Raw genomic sequence first — 13,389 nt, 5'->3', positions numbered from 1 at the left:
GCAAACCTGGTAGTTGCATAGCCTGCCACTGAGCATGAAGGACACGCACCCAGGCACCCTCTCCAAGTGTGCAACAGAAATCACAGCCTGGTGCTGCAGGGCCATGTGCTTCCTCTGGTGGGTCCCCCATCCATACTCTGCAAACTCCCACACATAGAGACAGCCACATGGCCAATCAGGAGCCACATGGTGCCCTCTGCTTTGCTTGGGCCCAAGACTCTGCCACCCTGGATATGACCCCAAAGCTCAGAAGAAGCTTGAGCAACAAATTCCCGGGACACGTCCCTCAACAGCAGGCCTTCCCACCTCAGGAGGCCACCTTTCCAGACACTTGACATTGGAAAAAGGGTGACCACCAATGGGATGCAGGTTCCCCCTTGGCCCAATGCCCATGAGTCCCAAGGCTGACCTGCAGAAGCCACCAGGTGCTGGCCAGAGCTCTGCCTTGACCCAACCCCAGGGAAACAATGCCACCTCCCACCTCCACCAAGCTCCAGGAGACCCACTGGGATGGCCCATTGCTCAACAAGGAAGGTCCTATTCAGGGCCATGTGGTGCACGATCCTTTAATCTCCACGACCCAACCCAAGAGGCCCATTTGCGCGTGACACATCAAATACTGAGAGCTCCTATGTGACCCCCGTGGTACCCAGAGCTCCTCTGTCCCCCTCATGTGGCCTGGGAAATCCTCGAGGCCACACCCGAGCATCGACTCTCAGCTATGAGCTGCCCTGTGCAGGGTGGAAGGAACCCTTTCCTGCCTGGACCACCATCACACCTGCAGGGCTTCAGGGAAGGTGTCCCCCTTGGATCTGATTCCCAAAATAGCGGCCCTCCTGGAGAACCTATGCCTCCCCAGTGGTAATTCAGGTCGGTTTCCTGAGAAAACCCTCGTGGCCAGAAGGGGGACCCTTGGTGACCCCACGTGGCCTGGTTCATGGCCCATGACCCCAGCAGGATCCACTCACCTATGCCCGTCAATGCCAGGGAGCCCACCTGGGCAGAAGAGCTCACTGAAAGACACAGGGAGAACCAGAGCTCAGTAAAGAGCCAACAACGTTCCCTCACCCAGGGAACTGGAGCACCAACACCAAGCCCACAAAAGGAGCCTGGGCTGCCTCGCAGAGGAGCACAGAGACAGACTGGGTCACCTCCAGATGCCCATCAGAGCCTTGAGGTCTCCAGCCCAAAACACAGGGTCCCTGCAGGGGACTTCGGGATCCCAGTGTCCTCTTCGAAAATTCTCACCTAGGCTGGGCCTCAGCGTAATCCTACTGAGCATGATTTTTAAGTCATCACCTTTCTTCAGAACAATATAAGGTTCTCATCATTGACCCAACCCAAAGCACCCCACTACCTGCACATGCATCCAGCAGGACCATGATATGCTCACCACAGTTCAGTGCAGGAGACCAGGGCACCAGGAAAGACCTGAGCTTCACTGCACCGGGGGCTGGGAACCTGTCTGACAGACACTGGCCCAGGGTCATTGGGCCCAATGCAAGTCTTCCTCTGGGCTCACCATCTGGGAGTACAGGAGGAGGATATGTGTCCAAATAGGTCCTCACATCTCCATATGGAGAGGGGTAAGAGATACCCACGTAATGGGTTCCATGTGGAACACTGACCCATCACAGATGCAAGGCACCCTTGGCCCTCCCCTGCCCTGAAAAAACAGGGCAGTCTGCCTGCCCTGTGACCACTGGGCATGGGCCACAGCCACCAACCAGCTCCCAGCCCACCAAGGAGGGTAGCTCAGAAGCTACGCACCATTGCACCATTGCAAACCTGGCAGTCACATAGCCTGCCCCTGGACGTGGTGGGTACGTGCTGAGGCACCCTCTCCAAGTGTGCACTGAAAATCACAGCCTGGGGACCTGGGCCACATGCTTTCACTGGTGGGACCCTATCCACATCCCACACACCTCCCCAACAGACCTGGGCCACACCTGGCCAATCAAGGGCCACATGGTATCTTTTCCTTTCCTTGGGCCCAAGACCCCACAACCCTGGAGGTGACCACATGTCTCAGAAGAAGCCAGGGCAGCAAATTCCCAGTATAGGACCCTAGACAGTGGGCCTTCCCACCTCAGAATGCCACTGTTAACCATTACTCAAACTCGAAGAATGGGTTACCACCAGTGGGATGTGGGCTACCCACTTAGCGCAAAGCCCATGGGTCCCAGGGCTGGCCAGCAGCAGCACCAAGCGTCATACAGATCTCAGCATGAGCTCAACCCTATTGAAACTGCACCACATCCCACCAGGCTCAATACGTGCCACTGGGATGGCCTGTTGCTCAACAGTGTTGGCCCCATTCAGGGTCACAGGTGGGATGAGATCCTTGAAAGTCAACAATCCGATCCCATCACCACCCCCACGAAACAAGTCTGGGGACTGAGAGCTCCTGCATGACACCCATGGCACCCTAGAGCCCTTGTGGCCCCCCTCATGTGGCCTGGGCAGTCCTCAAGGCCTGACCCGCACATCAAGTCTCAACTGGGTGATGTCCTGCATGGGGCTGAAGGAACCCTTTGCCATCTGGACCATCGTCACCCCTGCAGGGCTTCAGGGAAGGCATCCTCCTCGGGTAAGATTCCCAAGGAAGCTGCCCTCCTGGAGAAACTATGCCTCCCTGATGGGAATTCAGGTCAGTTCCCTGAGGAAACCCTCGGGGCCTGAAGTCTGACCCCTGGCGAACCCATGTGGCCTGGCTCATGGCCCATGATGCCAGTAGGATCCACTCACCTATGTTGGTCAATGCCAGGAGGCCTCCTCTTGGCAGAAGAGCTCACTGAAAGAAACAAGGGGAGAACAGGGGCTCAGGGAGGAGATACTGACGTGTCCCATCGCTGGGGAACAGGAAGGCCAACACCAAGCCTGCACAGGGAGCCTGGGCTGCCTCATGGAGGAACACAGAGAAAGAGTTGGGCCACCTCCGGATGCCCTTCAGGGCCTCCATCCAAACCAAAATACAGTGGCTCTGCTGGAAATCTCGGGATCCCAGCATCTTCTTCCAAAATTCTCACCTAGGTTGGGCCTCAGCGTAATCCTATTGAGCATGATTTTTAAGTCATCACCTCTCTTCAGGACAATATAAGGTTCTCATCATTGACCCAACCAAGAGAACCCCCTCCCTGCACAAACATCCAGTGGAACCCGGATGTGCTCACCACAGCTCAGTGCAGGAGACCAGGGTGCCAGGAAGAGCTGGACTTCAGTGCACTGGGGGCTGAGCACCTGGGTGACGGACACTGGCTCAGGAAAAGCAGGCCCAGTGGAAGTCTTCCTCAATTCTCATCATCTGGGGGCACAGGTGGAGGACATGTGACCACCCTCCATGTGGAAAAGAGGGTGTTGGGTACCAGCTCATGCTTGCTTTCCCTCCATGGACACGTGTGATGAGATCCATGCAAAATACTGACTCATTACTGACCAGGGCACCCTTGGCCCTCCCTGCCACCAAACTCAGGAAGGACAAGGCAGGCAGGTCACTGGGCTCAGGCAAAATGCCCAGATTGTGCTGTATTTCAGGCCTGGAGAGCACCTCCACTGCTCAAAACAGCTCCCCCGTATGACGCCAGGGCTGCCCTGGGACCACTGGGCACAGGCCTGGGCCACCAGCCAGGTCATGGCCAACCAAGGAGGCTAGTCAATGCCAGGGTACCCACCTGGGTGGAAAAGCTCACTGAAAGACACAAAGGGAGAACGGGGGCTCGGGAAAGAGTCACCAACCTGTTCCGTCCCTGGGGTACCAGAGCACCAGCACCAAGCCTGGACAGGGAGCCTGGGGACCTTCATGCAGGATCACAGAGGCAGGGTTGGGCCCGTACCAGATGCCCTGTCAGGGACTCCAGGTCTCCAGCCCAAAATACAGTGTGGCTCTGCCAAGGACCTCAGAATCCTATCGCCTTCTTCCAACATTCTCACCTAGGCTGGGCCTCAGCGTAATCGTATTGAGCATGATTTTTAAGTCATCACCTCTCTTCAGAAGAATATAAGGTTCTCATCACCAACCCAACTCAGGGCACCCCCCTCCCCACACATGCATCCAGCGGGACCTGGTTGTGCTCACCACAGCCCAGTGCAAGAGACCAGGGAACCAGGAAGGGTCGGAGTTTCGGTGCACTGGGAGCTGAGCACCTGGCTGATAGACACTGGCCCCGGGGCCTTCGAGCCCAACCCAAGTCTTTCTCTAGGGTCACCATCTGTAGGGAAAGGAGGAGGACATGTGTCCAACCAGGGCCTCATGTATCAATGCAGAGAAGGTGGTTAGGGGATACCCTTGTGATGGGATCCTTACAGAACACTGACCCAACACGGACGTGGAGTGAGCACCCTTGGCCCTCCCTGCCACCAAACCCTGGAAAGACAGGGCAAGCGGGTTACTGGGCTCGGGCGAGAGGTCTGGCCTGTGCCCTACTGCAGGCCCCAAGAGCACCTCCGCTGCCCGGGCCAGATCCCCCGAGCAACCCCAGGGTCGCACTGGGACCAGGGCAACCAACCTACTCAAGGTTGGTTGAGTCAAGGAGGCTGGTCCTGATGCCAAGAGCCACTCAGACCTGGCAGTCACAGAGCCGGCCCCAGGCATGGTAGGGCCACCCTGGTGCCCACTCCAAGCACGCACCAGAAATCAAAGTCCAGGGGCTTCCAGGGCCACATGCTTTCTCTGATGAGCCCCATCCATGCCCTGCACACCTCCCACACACAGAGCCGGGCCACACTCAGCCGATCAGGAACCACATGGTCCTCTCCTTTCTGTGGGCTCAAGACCCTGCCACCCTATAGGTGACTCCATGGCTCAGAAGCAGCCTAGGTGGCAAATTCCCAAGACAGGTCCCCTTGACAGCAGGTCTTCCCACCTCAGGAGGCCACTCTTCCCACCACTGGACCTCAAGGAAGGGATTACCCCAGTGGGACAGGAGCTGCCCCCTGGGCCTAAAGCCCATGAGCCCCAGGGCCGGCCCGCAGCACCACCAGGCAACAGCTCAGTCTTGACCCAACTGCATTGAAACAGCGCCACCCCCAACAGGCTCAAGGAAGCACCACTAAAATGGTCCATTGCTCAACAGGGTTGGTCCCATTCAGGGGCCGTGGGTGGGGCGCATTCTTCGAATCTCCGCAGCCTGACTGGGTGAGCCCTATCACCCACCCCTCTTGGAGGAAGAACTCCAGCATGACCCCCAGGGCACCCCAGAGCCCCTGTGGCCTCCATCATGTGGCCTGGGCAGTCCTCAAGGCCCGACCTGCCCACCGAGTTTCAGCTGGGAGCTGCTCTGTTGGGCTGAAGGAACCCTTTCCTGTCTGGACCACCGTTACCTCTGCAGGGCTTCAGGAAATGCGTGCTCCTAGGGTCAAATTCCCAAGGAAGCGATCCTCCTGGAGGAGCCATCCCTCCCGGTGGGTATTTGGTTGGCTCCCTGAGAAAACCCTAGTTGGCCCAAAAGCTGATTCTCAATGACCCCATGCTGCCTCACTCATGGCCCATGACCCCAACAGGATGCACTGACCTATGCCGCTCAAAGCCAGGAGCCTCACCTGGGCAGAAGAGCTCACTGAAAGACACAGGGAAGAAGGAAGGTTCAGGAAGGGGCCGCCAAATTGCCCTGTCCCCGGGGAAGTGGAGCACGGACACCAAGCCTTCAAGGGGAGCCTGGGCTCCCTTTGAAGCCCAGGAGCACACAGACAGCGCTGGGCCCACACAAGATGCCCTTTACGTTCTCAAGTTCTCCAGTGCAAAATAAGTGTGGCCTTGCTAGAGATCTTTGGATCCCCGCATCGTCTTCCCTAATTTTTACCTATCCTGGGCTTCAGTGTAATCCTATTGAGCATGATTTTTAATTTATCACCTTTCTTCAGAACAATATAAGGTTCTCATCATCAGCCTAACCCAGGGCACACCCCTCCCCGCGCATGCTTCTAGCAGGACCCCGATGTGCTCACCCCGGCTCAGTGCAGGAGCTGAGCATGTCAGCAAAAGCCCAAGCTTCAGCGCACTTGGAGCTGGGCACCTGGATGACTGACATTGGCCCAAGAACAGTGGGCCCAATGCAAGTCTTTCTTCGGTCTCACCATCTGGGGGACAGCAGAATGGTATGTGTCCAAACTGACCTCCATGTGGGGAAGGCAGGAGGGGGTGGGAGCTCACATTTGCTTGCCCTCCATGGACACATGCGATGAGATCCATGTGAAGTACTGACTCATCACCAACGCAGGGCACCCTTAGCCCTCCCTGCTACCAAACCCTGGAGGAACAGGGCAGGCAAGTCACTAGGCTCAGGCAAAATGCACGGGTTGTGTCATACTGCAGGCCCCGAATCCATCTCCACTGCCAAAGATGGCTCCCCACACGACCCCAGGGCCTCCCTGGCACAGGTGAGCATGGGCCAGGGCCATGAGGCAGCTCATGGCCAACCAAGGTGGCTGGCCCAGATGCCACACACCGCTGCAGACCTGGCTATCACATAGTCTGCCCCTGGGCATGTTGGGCACACATCAAGATGCCATCTCCAAGTGTGCATGGAAACCACAACCTAGAGCTGCAGGGTCACATGCTTTCTCTGGTGGGTCACCATCTATGCTCTCTCCACCTCACACACACAGAGCTGGGCCACACTTGCCCAATCCGGAGCAACATGGTGCCCTCTCCTTTGCTTGTTCCCAAGACCCCATCACCCTGGAGGTGACGCCATGGCTTAGAAGCAGCCTGAGCAGAAAATCCTAGGATAGTTTCCTTGACAGCAAGCTTTCCCACTTCAGGAGGCCACCCATCATGACACTTGACCTCGGAGATAGGATGATCCCCGGGGGATGCAGGTTGTCCCTTGGCCAAAAGCCCACGAGTCCCAGGGCTGACCTGCAGCACTACCAGGTGCCGGCCAGAGCTCCACCTTAACCCACTCACAGGGAAACAACTCTGCCCCCCATCAGCCTCCAGGAGACCCACTGAGATGGCCCATTGCTAAACAGGGACAGTCGCATTCAGGGCCATAGGTGGGACACAATCCTTGAATCTCCACAACTCAGCACCATGGGTCCATTCACGCACCACATTCTGGGGACCAAGAGCCCTCCATTATCCCCGTGGTGCCCCGTAGCCCCTCTGGCCCCCCTCATGTAGCCTGGGCAGTCCTCAAGACCCTACCACAGCACCAAGTCTCAACTGGGCACTGTCCTGCCTTGGGCAGAAGGAACCCTTTCCTGCCTGGACCACCATCACCCCTTCAGGGCTTCAGAGAAAGTGTCCTCCTTGGGTCTGATTCCAAAAAGGCTGCCTTCCAGGAGAATACTTCCATTTCCGGTGGAAATTCAGGTCTGCTCTCTGAGAAAACCCTTGTGGCCCAAAGGCTGATCCTCGGGGACCCCACATGGTCTGGCTCATGATCTATAACACCAGCAGGACCCACTCACCTATGCCAGTCAATGCCAAGTGGCCCTCCTAGGTGAAAGAGCTCACTGAAAGACAAAGGCGAAAATAGGGACTCAGGAAGGAGCCACCAACATTCCCTGCCCCCGGGGAATGGGAGCACCGACACCAAGCCCACACAGGGAACCTAGAGCACAGAGATAGGTTGGACCACCTCCAGATGCCCTTCAGAGCCTCCAGGTCTCCAGTCCAAAATACACTGGCCCTGTTGGGAACCTTGGGATCCCAGCACCCTTTCCCAAAATTCTCCCCTAGGCTGGGCCTCAGCGTAATCCTATTGAGCATGATTTTTAAGTCATCACCTCTCTTCAGGACAATATAAGGTTCTCATCATTGACCCAACCCAGAGAACCCCCTCCCCACACAAACATCCAGTGGAACTCGGATGTACTCACCACAGTGCAGTGCAGGAGACCAGGGCACCAGGAAGGGCTGGAGCTTCAGTGCACTGAGGGCTAAGCACCTGGCTGATGGACACTGGCCCAGGAAAAGCGAGCCCAACAGAAGCCTCACCATCTGGGGGAACAGGTGGAGGACACTCCCTCCATGTGGAGAAGGGAGTGTTGGATGCCAGCTCATGCTTGCTCCCCCTCCATGGACACATGTGACGAGATCCATGCAAAATACTGACTCATCACCTTCGCAGGTGTCTCTCCCTGCCACCAAACCCATGAAGGACGAGGCAGGTAGGTCACTGGGCTCAGGCAAAACGGCCAGGGTATGCGGGACTGCAGGACCTGAGAGCACTTCCGCTGGCCAAAATGGCTCCTCCGCATGACCCCGGGGCTGCCCTGGGACCACTGGGCACAGGTCCGGGCCGCCAGCCAGGTCACAGCCAACCAAGGAGGCTGGCTCATATGCCATGCGCCACTGCAGACCTGACAGTGGCATAGCCTGCCCCTGGGCATGCGGGGTATGCGTACAGGCACCCTCTCCATGCAGGCACCAGAAAAGACAGCCTGGGGCCTCAGGGCCACTTGTTTTCTCTGTTGGGTCCCCATCTGTACTCCACATACCTCCCAGATGCAGAGCCAGTCACACATAGCCAATCCGGAGACTCATGGTGCCCTCCCCTTTGCTTGGTCCCAAGACCCCACCACCCTGGAGGTAATACCATGACTCCCATGCAGCCTGAGCAACAAATTCCCAGTACAGGTGCCTCAGTAGTGGGCCTTCCCAACTCAGGAGGCCATCTTTCACACTTGGGTGGCCCCCAGCGGGATGCGGGCTGCCCCTTGGCCCAAAGCCCATGAGTCCCAGGGCTGACCTGCAGCACCACCAGGTGCCAGCCAGAGCCAACCTTGACCCAACTGCAGGGAAACAACCGACCCCCCACCAGGCTCCAGGAGACCCACTGGGATGGCCCGTTGTTCAACAGGGATGGTCGCATTCAGGGCCATGGGTAGGGTGGGATCCTTGAATCTCTGCTACCCAACCCCATGGGCCCATTCACACACCATACTCCAGGGACCAAGAGCTCCCTTGTTACAGCATGGCACCCCGTAGCTCCTCTGGTCCCCCTTATGTGGCCCTGTTCTCACCATTGACCCAACCTAGGGAACCCCCTCCCTGCACAAACAACCAGTGGAACCCAGATGTGCTCACCACAGCACAGTGCAGGAGAGCAGGGTGCCAGGAATGGTCAGAGTTTTAGCCCACTGGGGGCTGAGCACCTGGCTGACAGACACTGGCCCTCAGCCTGCGTGTCCAACACAAGTCTTCCTCCAGGCTCACCATCTGGAGAGACAGGAGGAGGACATGTGCCCAATAAGGGCCTCACACATCAATGCAGGGAAGGGGTTAAGGGAAACCCATATGATGGGATCCATACTGAACACTGACCCAATACGGATACTGGGTACCCTTGGCCCTCCCTGTCATGAAACCCTGGAAAGACAGGACAAGCATGTCACCTGGCTTGGGCAAGGTGCCTGGGCTGCACTCTACTGCAGGCCCCAAGAGCACCTCCACTGCTCAGGCCGGTTCCCACACATGACCCCACGACCATACTGGGGACACAGGGCACAGGACAGGGCCGTCAACCAGCTCCTGGCCAACCTAGGTGGTTGCCCCAGATGCCAACAGCCACTACAGATCTGGCTGTCCCAGAGCCAGCACCTGAGCATGGTGGGCACGAGCCCTGGTGCCCTCTCCAAGCCTAGGGACCACATGCTTTCTCTGGTGGGTACCCATCCATGCCCTGCCCAACTCTGCCACACAGAGCCCAGTCACACTCAGGCAATCAGGAACCAGATGGTGTCATCTCCTTTCCTTGGGCTCAAGACCTTGTCACCCTGAGATGACCCCTGCTCCCTTGACCCAAAGCCCCCAAGTCTCAGAGCCAGCCTGCAGCACCACCGGGTGCCAGCCAGAGCTCAGCCTTGACCCAACCTCATTGAAACAGTGCCATTCCCCACCAGGCTCAAGGAGGTGCCACTAAGATGGCCCATTGCTCAACAGGGTTGGTCCCATTCAAGGCCATGGGTGTGGAGCATTCCTTGAATCTCCACAGCCTGACCGTGTGGACCCAGTCACTCACCCCTCTCCAGGGAGAGAGAACTCCAGTGTGACCTCCAGGGTGCACTGCATCCCCTGTGCCCCACCTCCCCATGTGCCTTGGGCAGTACTCCAGGCCTGACCTGGCCATCAAGTTTCAGTTGGGAGCTGCCCTACATTGGGCTGAAGGAACCCTTTCCTGCCTGGACCACTGTCACCCCTGCAGGGCTTCAGGAAAGATGTGCTCCTTGGGTCAGATTCCAAAGGAAGCAGCCCTCCTGGAGAAACCATCCCTCCCTCGTGGGGAGTAGGTTGGCAGCCTGAGAAAACCCTAGTGGCCCGAAGGCTGAATGTCGGGGACCCCATGCTGCATCACTCATGGCCCATGACCAAAACAGGATGTACTCACCTATGCTGCTCAAGGCTGGGGGGACCACTTGGACAGAGGAGCTCACTGAAAGACACAGGGGAGAGTGAGGGCTCAGGAAGGAGCCTCCAATGTGCCCCGCACCCGGGAACCTGGAGCCCAGATACCAAGCCAGTGCAGGGAGCCTGGGCTGTCTCACGGAGGAGCACAGAGACAGGGTTGGGTCCACCAGATGCCATTTAGGGCCTCAAGGTCTCCAGCCCAAAATACATTTGCTCTGTCAGGGACCTCAGAATCCCAGCGTCCTCTTCCAAATTTCTCACCTAGGCTGGGCCTCAGCGTAATCCTATTGAGCATGATTTTTAAGTCATCACCTCTCTTCAGGACAATTTAAGGTTCTCATCATTGACCCAACCCAGGGTATCCCCTCCTTGCGCATGCATGCAGCAGGACCCAGATGGGCTGACCACAGCTCAGTGCAGGAGCCAAGAGTACCAGGAAGGGTCCAAGCTTCAGCATACTGGGGGTGGGTACCTGGCTGACTGACATTGGCCCAGGGACGGCGGTCCCAACACAAGTTTCCTTCTGAGGTCACCATCTGGGGAGACAGGAGGAAGACTTGTGTCCAAACTGACCTCCATGTGGGGAAGGGGGTTAGGGGTGCCAGCTCACCCTTGCTCGCCCTCCATGGACACATGTGATGAGTTCAATGTGAAATACTGACTTGTTAAGTATGTGGTGCACTGTTAAGTATGTGGCCCTCCCTTCCACCGAACCTAAAAAGGAAAGGGCAGATGGGTCACTGGGCTTGAGCAAAAACCCTAGGCTGCACCATACTACAGGCCCCCAGAGCACCTCCACTGTTCAAAATGGCTCCCCTGCATGACCCGAGGGCTGCTCTGGGGCCACTGGGCACAGACCTGGGCCACCAGCCAGGTCACAGCCAACCAAGGAGGCTGGCCCAGATGTCACACCCTCCTGAAAACCTGGCAGTTGCAAAGCCTGCCGCTGGGCATGGCACACTTGTCCAGGCACCCTCTCCAAGCATGCACCAGAAATCACAGCCTGAGGCTGCAATGCCAACGTGCTTTCTCTGGTGGGTCCCCATCCATACTCCATACACCTCCCACACACACAGACAGCCACACTTGGTCAATCGGGAGACACATGGTGCTCTCTCTTTTGCTTGGGCCCAAGACCCCGCCACCCCGGATGTGACCCCAAAGCTCAGAAGAAGCTTGAGCGACAAATTCCTGGGACACGGCCCTTGACAGCAGGCCTTCCCACCTCAGGAGGCTACCCTTCCAGACACTTGATGTTGGAAAAAGGGTGACTCCCCCACTGGGATGCAGGCTCCCCCTTGGCCCAACGCCCATGAGTCCCAGTGCTGACCTGCAGCACCATCAGGTGCCAGTCAGAACTCCGCTTTCACCCAACCCCAGGGAAAAAACAGCACCCCCCAACCAGGCTCCAGGAGACCCACTGGGATGGCCCATTGCTCAACAGGGACCATCCCATTTAGGGCCATGGTGGGTGAGATCCTTGAATCTCCATGACCAAACCCAAGAGGCCCATGTGTGCACCTGATGCCAGGCACCGAGAGCTCCCATGTGACCCCTGTGGCGCCTCGGAGGCTCTCAGTCCCCCTCACGTGGCCTGGGCAATCCCCGAGGTCTAACCCAAGCACCGAGTCTCAGCTAGGAGCTGCCCTGTGTGGGGCTGAAAAAAACCCTTTCCTGCCTGGACCACCATCACCCCTGCAGGGCTTCAGGGAAAGTGTCCCCCTTGGCTTTGATTCCCCAAAATGCCACCCTCCTGGAGAACCTATGCCTCCCCGGTGGGAACTCAGGTTGGCTTCCTGAGAAAAAACCCTTATGGCCATAACACTGACCCTCGGGGACTCATGTGGCCTGGCTCATGACCCATGACCCCAGCAGGATCCACTCACCTATGCTGGTCAATGCCAGGGGGCCTGCCTGGGCAGAAGAGCTCACTGAAAGACATAGGGGAGAACAGGGGCTCAGGGAGGAGCCACCAATGTTTCCTGGCCCAGGGAACCGGAGTGCCACAGCAAGCCCACAGAGGGAGCCTGGGCTGCCTCATAGAGGAGAGCAGAGACAGGCTGAGCCACCTCCAGATGCCCTTCAGAGCCTTGAAGTCTCCAGCCTAAAATACAAGGGCCCTGCTGGGGACTTTGGGATCCAAATGTCCTCTTCCAAAATTCTCACCTAGGCTGGGCCTCAGCGTAATCCTATTGAGCATGATTTTTAAGTCATCACCTCTCTTCAGAACATTATAAGGTTCTCATCATTGACCCAACCTAGGACAACCCCTCCCCGCACTTGCATCCAGCAGGACCAGGATATGCTCACCACAGCTCAGTGCAGGAGACCAGGGCACCAGGAGAGGCCTGAGCTTCAGTGCACCTGGGACTGGGAACTGGTTGACAGACACTGGTCCAGGGCCATTGGGCCCAATGCAAGTCTTCCTCCAGGCTTACCATCTGGGGGGACAGGAGAGGGACATGTGTCCAAATAGGGCCTCACATCTCCATGTGAGGGGGTATGTGGGTAAGGGATATCCCTGTAATGGGTTCCATGTGGAACACTGACTGGTCGTGGATGCAGGGCACCCTTGGCCCTTCCCATCACCAAACACTGAAAAAGTAGGGCAGGCTGGTCACTGGGTTCGGGCCAGACACCTGGGCTGCACCCTACTTCTGGTCGGGAGAACACCTCCACTGGCCCCGCCAGCTCCCCTGCATGATCTCAGGGTTGCCCTGTGACCACTGGGCATGTGCCACGGCCACCAGCCCGCTCCTGGCCAACCAAGGAGGGTAGCCTGGAAGCCATGCACCATTGCAAACCTGGCAGTCACATAGCCTGCCTCTGGGTGTGGTGGGCACCCACTGAGGAGCCCTTCCCAAGTGCGCACTGAAAATCACAGCCTGGGGACCCGGGCCACGTGCTTTCACTGGTGGGACCCCATCCATAACCCACACACCTCCCAAACAGAGAGCCGGGCCACACTCGGTCAATCAAGGGCCATATGGTATCTTCTCGTTTCCTTGGGCCCAAGATCCGGCAAACCTGGAGGTGAC

General features: G+C 57.7%; 1 long non-coding RNA gene and 7 other non-coding genes across 8 annotated transcripts; all 8 read right to left on the bottom strand.

Moving 5' to 3' along the window:
• Nucleotides 1-1,255: 1,255 nt before the first annotated feature.
• LOC111525172 lies at nt 1,256-1,337 on the bottom strand. Its single transcript, XR_002726000.1, has one exon. It is a non-coding gene; the product is annotated as a small nucleolar RNA SNORD115 (small nucleolar RNA).
• Nucleotides 1,338-3,036: 1,699 nt separating this feature from the next.
• LOC111525144 lies at nt 3,037-3,118 on the bottom strand. The gene has a single exon (XR_002725973.1). It is a non-coding gene; the product is annotated as a small nucleolar RNA SNORD115 (small nucleolar RNA).
• An 819-nt stretch (nt 3,119-3,937) lies between these two features.
• LOC111525184 lies at nt 3,938-4,019 on the bottom strand. Its single transcript, XR_002726012.1, has one exon. It is a non-coding gene; the product is annotated as a small nucleolar RNA SNORD115 (small nucleolar RNA).
• A 63-nt stretch (nt 4,020-4,082) lies between these two features.
• Nucleotides 4,083-12,716, bottom strand: LOC111525111. The gene is made up of 6 exons (XR_002725953.1): nt 12,662-12,716; nt 12,238-12,282; nt 9,032-9,163; nt 7,818-7,942; nt 7,411-7,455; nt 4,083-4,208 (listed from the first exon to the last, which is right to left on the bottom strand). It is a non-coding gene; the product is annotated as an uncharacterized LOC111525111 (long non-coding RNA).
• Nucleotides 5,806-5,887, bottom strand: LOC111525189. The gene has a single exon (XR_002726017.1). It is a non-coding gene; the product is annotated as a small nucleolar RNA SNORD115 (small nucleolar RNA).
• Nucleotides 7,685-7,766, bottom strand: LOC111525133. The gene has a single exon (XR_002725962.1). It is a non-coding gene; the product is annotated as a small nucleolar RNA SNORD115 (small nucleolar RNA).
• On the bottom strand, nt 10,620-10,701 carry LOC111525161. Its single transcript, XR_002725989.1, has one exon. It is a non-coding gene; the product is annotated as a small nucleolar RNA SNORD115 (small nucleolar RNA).
• On the bottom strand, nt 12,525-12,606 carry LOC111525165. The gene has a single exon (XR_002725993.1). It is a non-coding gene; the product is annotated as a small nucleolar RNA SNORD115 (small nucleolar RNA).
• Nucleotides 12,717-13,389: the final 673 nt, after the last annotated feature.

This window comes from Piliocolobus tephrosceles, chromosome 6, assembly GCF_002776525.5.
Source record: "Piliocolobus tephrosceles isolate RC106 chromosome 6, ASM277652v3, whole genome shotgun sequence".
Taxonomy (NCBI): Eukaryota; Metazoa; Chordata; class Mammalia; order Primates; family Cercopithecidae; genus Piliocolobus; species Piliocolobus tephrosceles.
Note: the sequence above shows the minus strand (reverse complement) of the source record. Positions and strands in the feature narration are given on the sequence as shown.